The sequence below is a fragment of the Lolium rigidum genome, chromosome 6, assembly GCF_022539505.1.
Source record: "Lolium rigidum isolate FL_2022 chromosome 6, APGP_CSIRO_Lrig_0.1, whole genome shotgun sequence".
Taxonomy (NCBI): Eukaryota; Viridiplantae; Streptophyta; class Magnoliopsida; order Poales; family Poaceae; genus Lolium; species Lolium rigidum.
In genome coordinates this window covers 346,816,846-346,828,263 of record NC_061513.1, presented here as the reverse complement: position 1 = coordinate 346,828,263, position 11,418 = coordinate 346,816,846, and positions in this window count along the sequence as shown.

Sequence of the window (11,418 nt, the reverse complement as noted above, 5' to 3'; positions counted from 1 at the left end):
TTGGGACATGGTTTATGTCATGTCCAGTTGTCCCTCCTCTTATCATCAAGCAAAAGGTGACAACCTTGTGCATCCCCCAACATAGGCTACGCTTGGGGATGTTGCTGTATGTAAAAAACCATACATGAACTTTGTCCTTTATTAGAACAAATTCCAACATATTTGCAACATATATGATGATAATACCATGTTGTATATTGATTTATGGGGATTTACCAATGATCCCCTTTATTTGGTTTATAACTCTGCATAACAGGAATTATTTGTTTTGTTATTTCACTTTCAGAGACCTATACAGAGTCAAATTATGCTAGGATTTCTGGATTGTCATTTTTTCATCGGGAGAAACAACTTGGGACCTGGAAGCTCACCTGGAGGGGCCTGAGGCCCCAAAAGAGGGCAGGTGGCGTGCCCAGGCAACGAGGGCACGCCGCCGCCACCCATGCTATTTTGGCCGTCGATCGTCCCATCTGCTTGATTATTTCGCCAATTGATGTATTTTGATCTAAAAACCACTATATATATATGACCCCCGAGGGTTCTCTCGAAGAGAGTGATACGCTGCAAATGTATCTAAATTTTTTGATGCTTCATGCTTTTTTTACACCAATTTATATATGTTTTGCTTACACTTCGTGGAACTTTTATGCATTTTCTAGAGCTAACCTATTAACAAGATGACACAGTGCCAGTTCTTGTTTTCTGCTGTTTTTGTATTTCAGAAAAGTTGTATAGGAAATATTCTCGAAATTGGACGAAACAAAAGCCAAAGTTCCTATTTTACTGTAACGAAGACAGAGTCCAGAGGGCAGACGGAGCGGAGCCAGGAGGTGGCCACACCACCCCTAGGCGCGGCCTAGCACTACAAGAAAAGTTGCCATGGCCGACGAAGTTGAAGTCGCGCCGTGGTTGCTGGTGTACCATGGCCGACGATTTTTGGTCTCTCCGTTGTGCATGTCAAAACGTTTTTTTCTCGTTTTTGAGGCCACCTAGCCCGACGAAAACGGCCAAAACGTCGCGTATGGTGGCCCGGGACGTGGTGCATCTCAAAATCTCGGGTTCGCCGGCCGAGTCAACGCAAATCCGCACCGCCGAGGGATGTAGGGCCCAGATGGCAGCCTCTCTGGCATTGTTTTTTTCTCGATCGCGCCATCTCGTTCAACGCTCTCCGATCGAGCCGTTTACGATGCAGGATCATGGGTCCCGCATGTCATCCTCTATGAACCAAAATTCTTTCTATTCTTGGATTTTTTTGACCCCCGATTTCCGGCTACTTCCTTTTTCTTTTGATCCCTTGCCGCCTTGGAAACGTTGAGACCGCTGCTGCTAAATGGGACCCGCATGTCATCCTCTATGTGCAATCAACTTTCTTTTCTTGGAGTTTTTTTTGGCATCTCATATTTGGTCACTTGCCTTTTTCTTTCGCTCCCATCCCGCCTCTCAAACGGTGATACCGCTGCTGCTAAATGGGACCCGCATGTCATCCTCTATGTACTATAAAACTTTCTTTTCTTGAATTATTTTTGGCTCCTCAAATTTGGTCACTTGCCTTTTTCTTTCGATCCCCTGCCGCTTCTCAAACGGTGATACCGCTGCTGCTAAATGGGACCCGCATGTCATCCTCTATGTACTATAAAACTTTCTTTTCTTGAATTATTTTTGGCTCCTCATATTTGGTCACTTGCCTTTTTCTTTCGATCCCGTGCAGCCTCTCAAACGGTGATACCGCTGCTGCTAAATGGGACCCGCATGTCATCCTCTATGTACAATCAAGTTTCTTTTCTTGAATTATTTTTGGATCCTGATATTTGGTCACTTGCCTTTTTCTTTCGATCTCATGCCACGTTTGAAACGTTGAGGAACCTGCAGGCTCATGGGACCCGCATGTCATACTCTATGTACTATAAAAGTTCATTTTCTTGGTTTTTTTTCACCCTCTGATTTTTGGAAATTTCCTTTTTCTTTTGATCCCCTGCCGCCTTTGAAACGTTGAGGACTCTGCTGGCTCACGGGTCCCACATGTCAGCCTCTATGTACAATCAAGTTTCTTTTCTTGAATTATTTTTGGATCCTGATATTTGGTCACTTGCCTTTTTCTTTCGATCTCATGCCACGTTTGAAACGCTGTCGGCTCATGGGACCCGCATGTCATCCTCTATGTGCTATAAAAGTTTATTTTCTTGGATTTTTTTCACCCTTCGATTTTTGGCTATTTCCTTTTTCTTTTGATCCCGTGCCGCCTTGGAAACGTTGAGTAAGCTGCCGACTCATGGGACCCGCATGTCATCCTCTATGTACAATCAACTTTCTTTTTCTTTTGATCTCAAGCCGCATTTGAAACGTTGAGACCGCTCGTTGCTAAATGGGACCCGCATGTCATCCTCTATGTACAATAAAGTTTCTTTTCTTGGATTATCTTTGGCTCACGATATTTTGTCACTTGCCTTTTTCTTTCGATCTCATGCCGCCTTTGAAACGTTGAGTAAGCTGTCGGCTCATGGGTCCCGCATGTCATCCTCTACGAACAATAAAAGTTTGCTTTCTTGGAGTTATTTTTGACCCCTAATTTCTGGCTATTTGCCTTTTTCTTTTGATCTCCTGCCCCCTGCGAAACGATGAGGACGTCTGTTGGCGAGGTCGGTCCCACATGTCATCCTCTATGAACAATAAAAGTTTCCTTTGATGGATTTATTTTGAACCCCTAATTAATTTCTGGATATTTCCCCTGCCGCCTTGGAATCGTTGAGGATGCTGCTGCCTCATGGGTCCCGCATGTCATCCTCTCAGAACGGTAAATGTTTATTTTCTTGGATTTTGTTGACCAACCGATTTTTGGCTTATTTTTTCTTTCGATCACCTGCAACCTTTAAAACGTTGAGGACGCTGCTGGCTCATGGGTCCCACATGCAATCTCTATGAACAATAAACGCTGAGGATGCTGCTGCCTCATGGGTCCCGCATGTCATCCTCTCAGAACGAAAATGTTTCTTTTCTTGGATTTTTTACCAATAGATTTTTGGTTTATTTTTTCTTTCCATCCCCTGCCGCCTTTAAAACGTTGACGACGCTGTTGGCTCATGGGTCCCCGATGTCAGCCTCCCCGTACAAGAAACATGTGATATCTTGATTATTTTGCGGACAATAAACGAGTGTATTTCGCTGTGAGCTATTGCAAACGGATAAATTAAATCTTTATTTTTACATAAACAAACTTATATGTTGAATCTCCTTGTTTTGTGTTTTTGCGAAGCATAGGACTTTCCTGTTTTTTTTAGAAAAATCCGAACTTTCCTGTTTTGGAGTGGGCTGAAATTGTACGAGTCAAAAGGCCCGGCGGGATAGTTCGAAGGCCCGGATGTCCGGATGCGGCCCAATTGAAATCTTTCTTTCCTTGGATTTTTTTCACCCCACGATTTCGGCTACTTCATTTTTCTTTTGGTCTGTGCCACCTTGAAAACGTTGAGATCAGCTCGCTGCAAAATGGGACCCGCATGTCATCCTCTATGTACAATAAAATTTCTTTTCTTGGATTATTTTTGGCTCCGATATTTGGTCACTTTCCTTTTTCTTTCAATCTCATGCCGACTTTGAAACGTTGAGGAAGCTGCTGGCTCATGGGTCCCGCATGTCATCCTCTCTGAACAATAAAAGTTTCCTTTGTTGGATTTATTTTTTACCCCTAATTTCTGGCTATTTGCCTTTTTCTTTTGATCCCCTGCCCCCTTTGAAATGATGACGGCGCAGTCGGCGAGGTCGGTCCCACATGTCATCCTCTATGAACAATAAAGGTTTCCTTTGATAGATTTGTTTTTTATCCTAATTAATTTTCGGCTATTTCCTTTTTTTATTTTGATCCCCTGCCGCCTTGGAATAGTTGAGGATGCTGCTGCCTCATGGGTCCCGCATGTCATCCTCTCAGAAAGGTAAATGTTTCATTTCTTGGATTTTGTTTACCAACTGATTTTCGGCTTATTTTTTTTGTTTCGATCTCCTACCGCCTTTAAAACGTTGACAACGCTGCTGCCTCATGGGTCCCCAATGTCAGCCTCCCCATACTGCAAATCCTCTTTCTGCAAAGGTTGTATTTCTAGCTAGATAGCTAAGGTGGATTCGAATCTGCCGTGGTTCGAGCGGCTCGAGTAAGCCTTCTTGCAGCTGATTAATGGAACTAGTGTATAGCAAGGTCAAGACATGTGGCTCGGTGTAATGAATCTATTTGAATCATGTTGTGGATTCAATGCGATAGTTCTCTAACGAGGTCAGCCAAAATAGAAATTAAGTTTTTTTCTAAAACGGAAATGCAAATTAAGATGAACACAAACATTAGTTATCATAATAGCTGATCATACATACATACTTGCTAAGAGCAAAAGCTTGCCGGAGTTTTACCACCCATACAATTAATTAGCGGTTCGAGATAAGATAACCTTATATAAGTATAACTACAAATGCATTTGCTAAGGGCTCATGGGACAACAGAACTAGACAACCGCAAACTTTATGACCAGCATGTCACAGCGGCATCGAAAGATCTTGACCTTCAACTTTGATCCAATGCGAAGTTTGGCACCGTCAATGAACTTTTTCCACCTGGAAGTAACAACCAAGCGGCCATCTGTGGGACTGACGGAGTACCGTCCCTCCACGGTGAGACCTTCACTCTCCATGACGAGGGAAATCTTGCCCCTTCGGCCAGCATTGAGATCCTTGGAGATACTTTTAGGCAATTTCTGATTCAAAGCAAGAGATACCACCAAAAATTAGTCAATGGCACCAATGCACTGAAGACTGAACCATGTGAGACTTTGAGTAGAGAAGACATCAAGATAAGAGCAGTTATCTTTGTCATATACTCACGAACATAGCCTTCGGATGCATCCTGGTCACCACACGGGTGGCCACGGCAATGAGCTGAGACCTCGGTGATTTGGGCTGGGGCAGGTGCGGGAGCACTGGGCTGGTACACGAGCTGAGTGCGATGCGGGAGGCTGGCTGGGCGGGTGCAATAAACGGTGCCTCTAGAGGAACCGGTGCTGATGCGAGGAGGCTGTTGGGCGAGGTGCAATAAACGGTGCGGCTAGAGGAACCGGTGCTTGATGCGGGGAGCCTGCTGGGTAGATGCGATAAACGGAGCTGGTACGAGGAACCGGTGCTGATGCGGGGAGAGTAGGAAGACGGTGCCGGTGCTTGGTGTGGGTGCCCTTTGTGACATCCGCTCTGTTCCATCGGGGGATCCGTAACTTTGATCATGTTAAACCCGGCAAGCTAGAACGAGAGGGAATGGTTTAGAACAAGCTGCTCGGAATGCGGTAATCAAAGGATATGAGTACAAAAAAGTTACATAATATATATTTCGAAGTGTCTCCAACTCTGTAAGCGATTACGTATATACTGCCCGTTTGAGTTTCGATCCTCGGCTCGTCGCCCTTCTTCAGACCGTAGTCAAAAGCAAACTTTCTCCAATCATGTCCATACAAATATGTGATGGCCTGCGTCTTGTAGACATACACCTCATAGACCGTGTAGGTGTTCATCAATTTGCCATTGCCATGCATAGTGAAAGACCCTTCATGTGGACACATCTGGTTAATCATTGGACGAAGTTCACAAGGTACAGTCTGCAGGTGAAAATTGATACTAATGTAAGAAGCAGGAAGACTAAAAACAAGACTTTACTATATGCCAATTCATGCTAAACCACTGAGAATTCATACCTGTAACTCTGTGAAGGAGTTATTAGAAAGGTAGATAGAGCCATAGGAGTTGTTATATGTGGGGTATGTACATGGGCCCGCCATATTCCCGCAAGCTCGGCATCGGGATGGTGAAGGAAACATGGGAGGTACTACTGGTGCGTAGCGCTGAATGTAAGTGGAAGAATTAGGTTGTGTAAAGTGCATAGTTCAGAGCAATGCAAATGTTGACAAGCGAGTGCATAACACTATGTTACAAAGCTGAACAGTCAAAATTTAGTGTATGATGAATATAAGCATGCTAATTTGGCGTTTCCGAATTCCAAAAAGCATTAGACAGAGCCGGTGATAATATCGGACATAAATCATGGCATGTATATGTGGCTTAAGAAAATATACCCGAACCCTTGGATGGTTACGGCCCGGCTGGTCCTTGGACTTGAGCTTATATAAGCATCCGGAAGGTGGGGCTGACGGTAACTTGGTGGCAGCCTCTGCGGATGCCTCATCGGCGGCGGTTGCAATCCTTTTGACCAATGAAGGCTTAGCGGTTTCGAGTCTGCATATGAAAATTGAAGAGCAACGGACATCGGCGGTGATATATAAAATGAATCTATGAGACAACGATGCATATAGTGCTTGGATGTAAGTGGAAGAATAGGGTTGTGTGTGTTTCGAACTATTGGTAAGCATTAGACAAAGCCGGCAATAAACGGACAAATCAAATCATGTATGAGGATTAAGAAAATATACACTGCTTCTGAAAAGGATACCACCCGAGTGGCCCGTGGCCTTGTGCTTGAGGAGGTTTTCGAGAAGATGGTGGCGGCACCATCGTCTTCACGGCAGCCTCATCGGGATCATTTTTTTCCATTTGAGTAGAGGCACGAAGCTTCATCCTGCATATGAATATCAACAGAACTCATCATTGATATTTAATAAATCTATGAGATAGACTGATGCAAATAGTGCGGGATGTAAGTGGAAGAATAGGGTTGTGCATAGACAACAGTTGACAACAATGCAAATGATTACAAAAGAAGCCAACGGAACTCAACGGTTTATATACTGGATGAGACAGACTGAAAAGTGAAAAATTAGTGCATGATGATTGTAAGCAAACGCAGTGTTTCTGAACTTTTAGTAAGCATTAGGCAAAGCCAACGGTAATTAAACGAGATAATAATAAAATCATGTATGTGGATTAAGAAAATATACCAGATTCATTAAAAGGTCACCACCCAGTGGCCCATGGCCTCGTGCTTGTAGAGGTTTTCGGATGATGGTGCCGGCACCATCGTCCTCACAGCAGCCTCATCGGCCTCATTTTGCATCCACTTGAGTAAAGGCGCGGCGGTTTCGGCTGCATAAGAATGGGAACAGATCTCAGCAGTGATATTGAATGACTCTGAGACAGACTGATGCATATAGTGTTGGATGTAAGTGGAAGGGTATGGCTGTGTATGGACAACCGTTCACAACAATGCAAGGGTGTGTTCGGTTCTGAAACAGCGTGGAATGGAATGGAATGGTTCCATTTCAGAGGAATGGAATGGTTACATTTTTGTTCGGTTGGGAAAAATGGAGAGCAGAACAGGTCGAGGTTAAACTAATCATTTGTCTCAAAATTGTAATTAGCAATTGTAAATGACATTTTAATCTCAAAGTCGTAATTAACGAGCGCCTAATGGTGCTCTTATAATCTAAAAATCGTAATTAACATCGTTTTTTGTTGGGTTAGGGAAGCTGGAGAGTAGATGAACATTATTGTATGATGATTGTAAGCAAACGAATTTGGTGTTTCTAAACTTTTGGCTTCGAGATCTTATGGGCTTCAACTCTAGCCTACCCCAACTTGTTTGGGACTGAAAGGCTTGGTTGTTGTTGTTGTTGTAAACTTTTGGCAAGCATTAGAAAAAACCGACAATAAACAGACAAAAATCAAGGCATGTTTTGTGGATTAAGAAAATATACCATATTCATTAAAAGATCACCACCCAACTGGCGCGTGGCCTTGTGCTTGTAGATGCATTTAGAAGATGGGGGCGGCATCAACATACTGGCAGCCTGATCAGCCGCAGTTTTGATCTTCCTTTTGAGTAAAGGCCCTAAAGTTTCAGTCTGCATATGAATAGCAAAACAAAAGGCAGACCTCAGCGGTGATATTGAATTACTGTATGGGATAGACTGATGCATATAGTGGATGCTCTTAGCCTTTTGCACCATGAACACTAGCTATATGGACGAGAAAAAAAAAACTAGTTGACTCGGCTTTGTCTAGATACCTCCATCCCAAAGCTTAAGGCTTATTTATTTTTGAGAAATCAAAACAAGTAAAGTTTGACCAAAATTTTAGAACATTCTATCAACAAATATAATATTGTGTAGATACCGTAGGAAAATATATTTCACAACCTATTTAATGATATTAATTTTGTATTTTGCATCTTAATGATTTTTGGTAAAAGCTTAGTCAAACATGGTATAGTTTGACTTTCTAAAAATAATATAAGCCCTAAGCTTTGGGATGGAGGTAGTAGTATCAAGAGCTAAAACACATCTAGATACATCCGTATCTACAGATAGTTGAGTCAATTAATTTGGATGCGAGGGAGTATCGGATTCGAGACTACATCATGGTAAGTTGGTTAAAAAAAATTACCCCTGGGCGGTCCACGCCCGGCTCGGCGGTGGCATTTCGCTTCTTGTCTTTGCAGATCCGGCCATGCTCCTGCGGCGGGTGGGGCGCTATCGTTCCCCATAGCCTCGGCACGGAACACTGGAGGTACCAACCTGATACGAGAGAATATAGAGCATGGTGTCACATAGGCTTTACGCACAAACAGTGAAGACATGTGCAACTTTAAGCATTTTCCGGAACGAGGAGCAGATTGAGGATGCAGACAGACAGAGTGGATAAGCAAACGGAGTACCTGCTTTGCGGGGCTGGGGACGCAGCTCAGGCTCAGCCAACTGCCCACATGCGTGGTGGCCTTACGCTCCATTGCCCCCCACCACCACCGAGGTCTTCCCTTTCCTATACAAGCTGACAAAAGATACATTGAGGATCAGCAGAGACTACAAGGGTTGCAAATGTCGACAAATAAAGGAAGAACACCCCAATCCAAGCAAAGGTAGCCCCCGCCCCCACCCCCATCCCCATCAATCACTCCCAGCGCGAGGGTGACCAGAAAGACACCCCTTCGCCCAGAATAGGAAATAGATGCGCAAGATATCGAGGTGAGGAAAAAGGAACCGATATCGAGAAAGGATAGAACATTACTAGTAGAGTACTACCTAATCCGCTTGGTCTAGATGCAGCTTGCCCCTCCAAGCTGGATGCCTGGACGGTGGAGGCGAAAGGAGGGGATCGAGCTAGCGGCTTGCATCCGTCGGCTGTCGGCACTCGATCGGGAGAGACAAGGGGGGCTACATAAAGGGAGGGGTAACATATTTTATTACACAGTGAACTTACTGATGTGACTAGTCATTACATGTCTCACTGAAACTGGGGCCCATAGTGTGGCACCCCAAATTCACTTGAACCTGCCCGGCGGGACGCATTGGCGCGTCAAGAAAACCCCCGAATTGTAGCGGGGAAATGAAACATTTCACAAAAATTCGAAATTCAAGCACTACTTGCCACGCGCCAAGCACACGGGCTGTTCCTTCCTCTTCCTCGGTTCCTCCACCCCTATCCGAAAAAACCCCAAATCCCAAGCTCAAACAACAACAAAAAACCCCAAATCCCCTGGCCGCCATGCATGTCCTCGTTAACCTGCTGGAGATCGTTCGGGACGAGGCGGACCCCCGCCACTGAGATCCCGAGTTCGTCCGTTCCGTCCACCTCGAGGCACTTGCGTGCTGTCTCGCGGCGGCGGCTTGAGGGCGCTGCGAGAGGAAGTTCCGCCGGAAAGTGCTCATGGCAACCGTGCAAGCTCACCGGCGTGCTGTATCCCGAGAGGAACTGGTCAAAGCTTTGCTATTCGCAAAAAAAAGCGGGCCAAGATCTGGTCAAAGCTTCGTCGATGGCTTGCCGCGAGAGGCTTGGAGTCCAGAGTCAATAAACTAGCTGCTCGAGGACTTGGGCGGTTTACACCGATTCATATTAGCTGACTCAAGTTTGTTAGTCTAGTTAACAAATGCATCTAGATACATCCATATCTAGACAAAATTGAGTCAATTAATATGAATCAGAGGGGAGTGCCTGAAAGTGTTTCATGCTACCAATTAATGCGCTGGCAGGACTGGCTGTAGAAGTAAGTGTGCTACTACTCATACGATGAACTGATTGTGTGGGTGCCAAATTTTGCAACGCGATCATCCACTGAATGCTTAATTATAGTTCTAGCGCCAAAGGCGTACAAATCATAACAAAGATAGTACATACTACAGCACCAGAACATAAGAGTACGAATCATAAAGTAGCTCAACATTTTGCATCAGGGCTGGGTGGTCCTGAGACTACCGGGACGCCCCTGATGATCTCCGGGCGTGCATCCACTTCAACGCAAAACTGTGTACTCGGTCCACGGCCTCCTTCTGTAGGCTGGATAATCTCAGGTGCAGGACCTTCGTCTATGAAAGGCTCGTCATCAGTACCATCCACGAGTGCATCGGGGCTGGGTGGTCTTGAGACTACCCGGACGCCCCGATGATCTGCGGGCGTGCATCCACTTCAACGCAAAGCTGTGTACTCGGTCCACGGCCTCCTTACGTAGGCTGGATAATCTCAGGTGCGGGACCTTCGTCTATGAAAGGCTCGTCATCGGTACCATCCACGGATGCATCAAACTGAGATTCATCTTCAAATCTCCCATCAAAGCGAGAGACCTCTTCAACTCTATGCTTACGCAATTAGTACATCAATAGATTAGACAAACATCTAAGGGATGCAACTCTGAACAAATGTCATTTTACATATTTACATTCTCATCCGGCACAGCACATGTCCCAGAGCTGAAACCCGGTTTCTGAAGCAAGCGCTTTTTCTCTCCTTCCCGTCCATCCATCCGCAACAAGTTAAATTTGAGTACAGAACCTTGCACAGCAATGCAAACTATTGATCGAAACAGCGGCAGCATCAATATAAATAATTAACTACATATGCCAACACACATACAGTGTGAGCAAGATCTGCTTCTCCCGTTGAAGGATCATTATATGGTTCACCATGATAAACCCACCTAACATATGTGCGGTCCATCCCAAAAATGTGTAAATGATCTTCCACTACATGGTGAGGCCTCTTCTCACCATTCATACATGTGCAGCGCGGGCAATACACGTCCAGGTTGTGACCTTCATGAGCTCTAATAGACCCCATAAAGGGTTGAACACCATTTATATATGAAGGGGAACATAAGTGTCCATGCAGTATCCAAGTTCTGTCCATCTGTTTAATTATGAGATACAATGGTTGGTGATTAATTTTTAAGGCGAAGTAGGAAATGTATATCCATCGAGTACAAAACTATACTACATGATTATGCATTTCAGCAATCATGTCGAGTACAAAACAAAAAATGCCCATCGACATTTTAGCAAACAGATCGTGTACAAAACTCTGCCATGGCATTTCAGCAAATTAACGGATCGAGTGCGGAACTGACTCTATATGCCCACGCAAATGAACAAATTGATCGAGGACAAATTGAGCGGAAAACTATAAAGTGCCAATTAGTTCGAGCATACTGACGATTTTTTTAGCAGCATCAAAAAAATA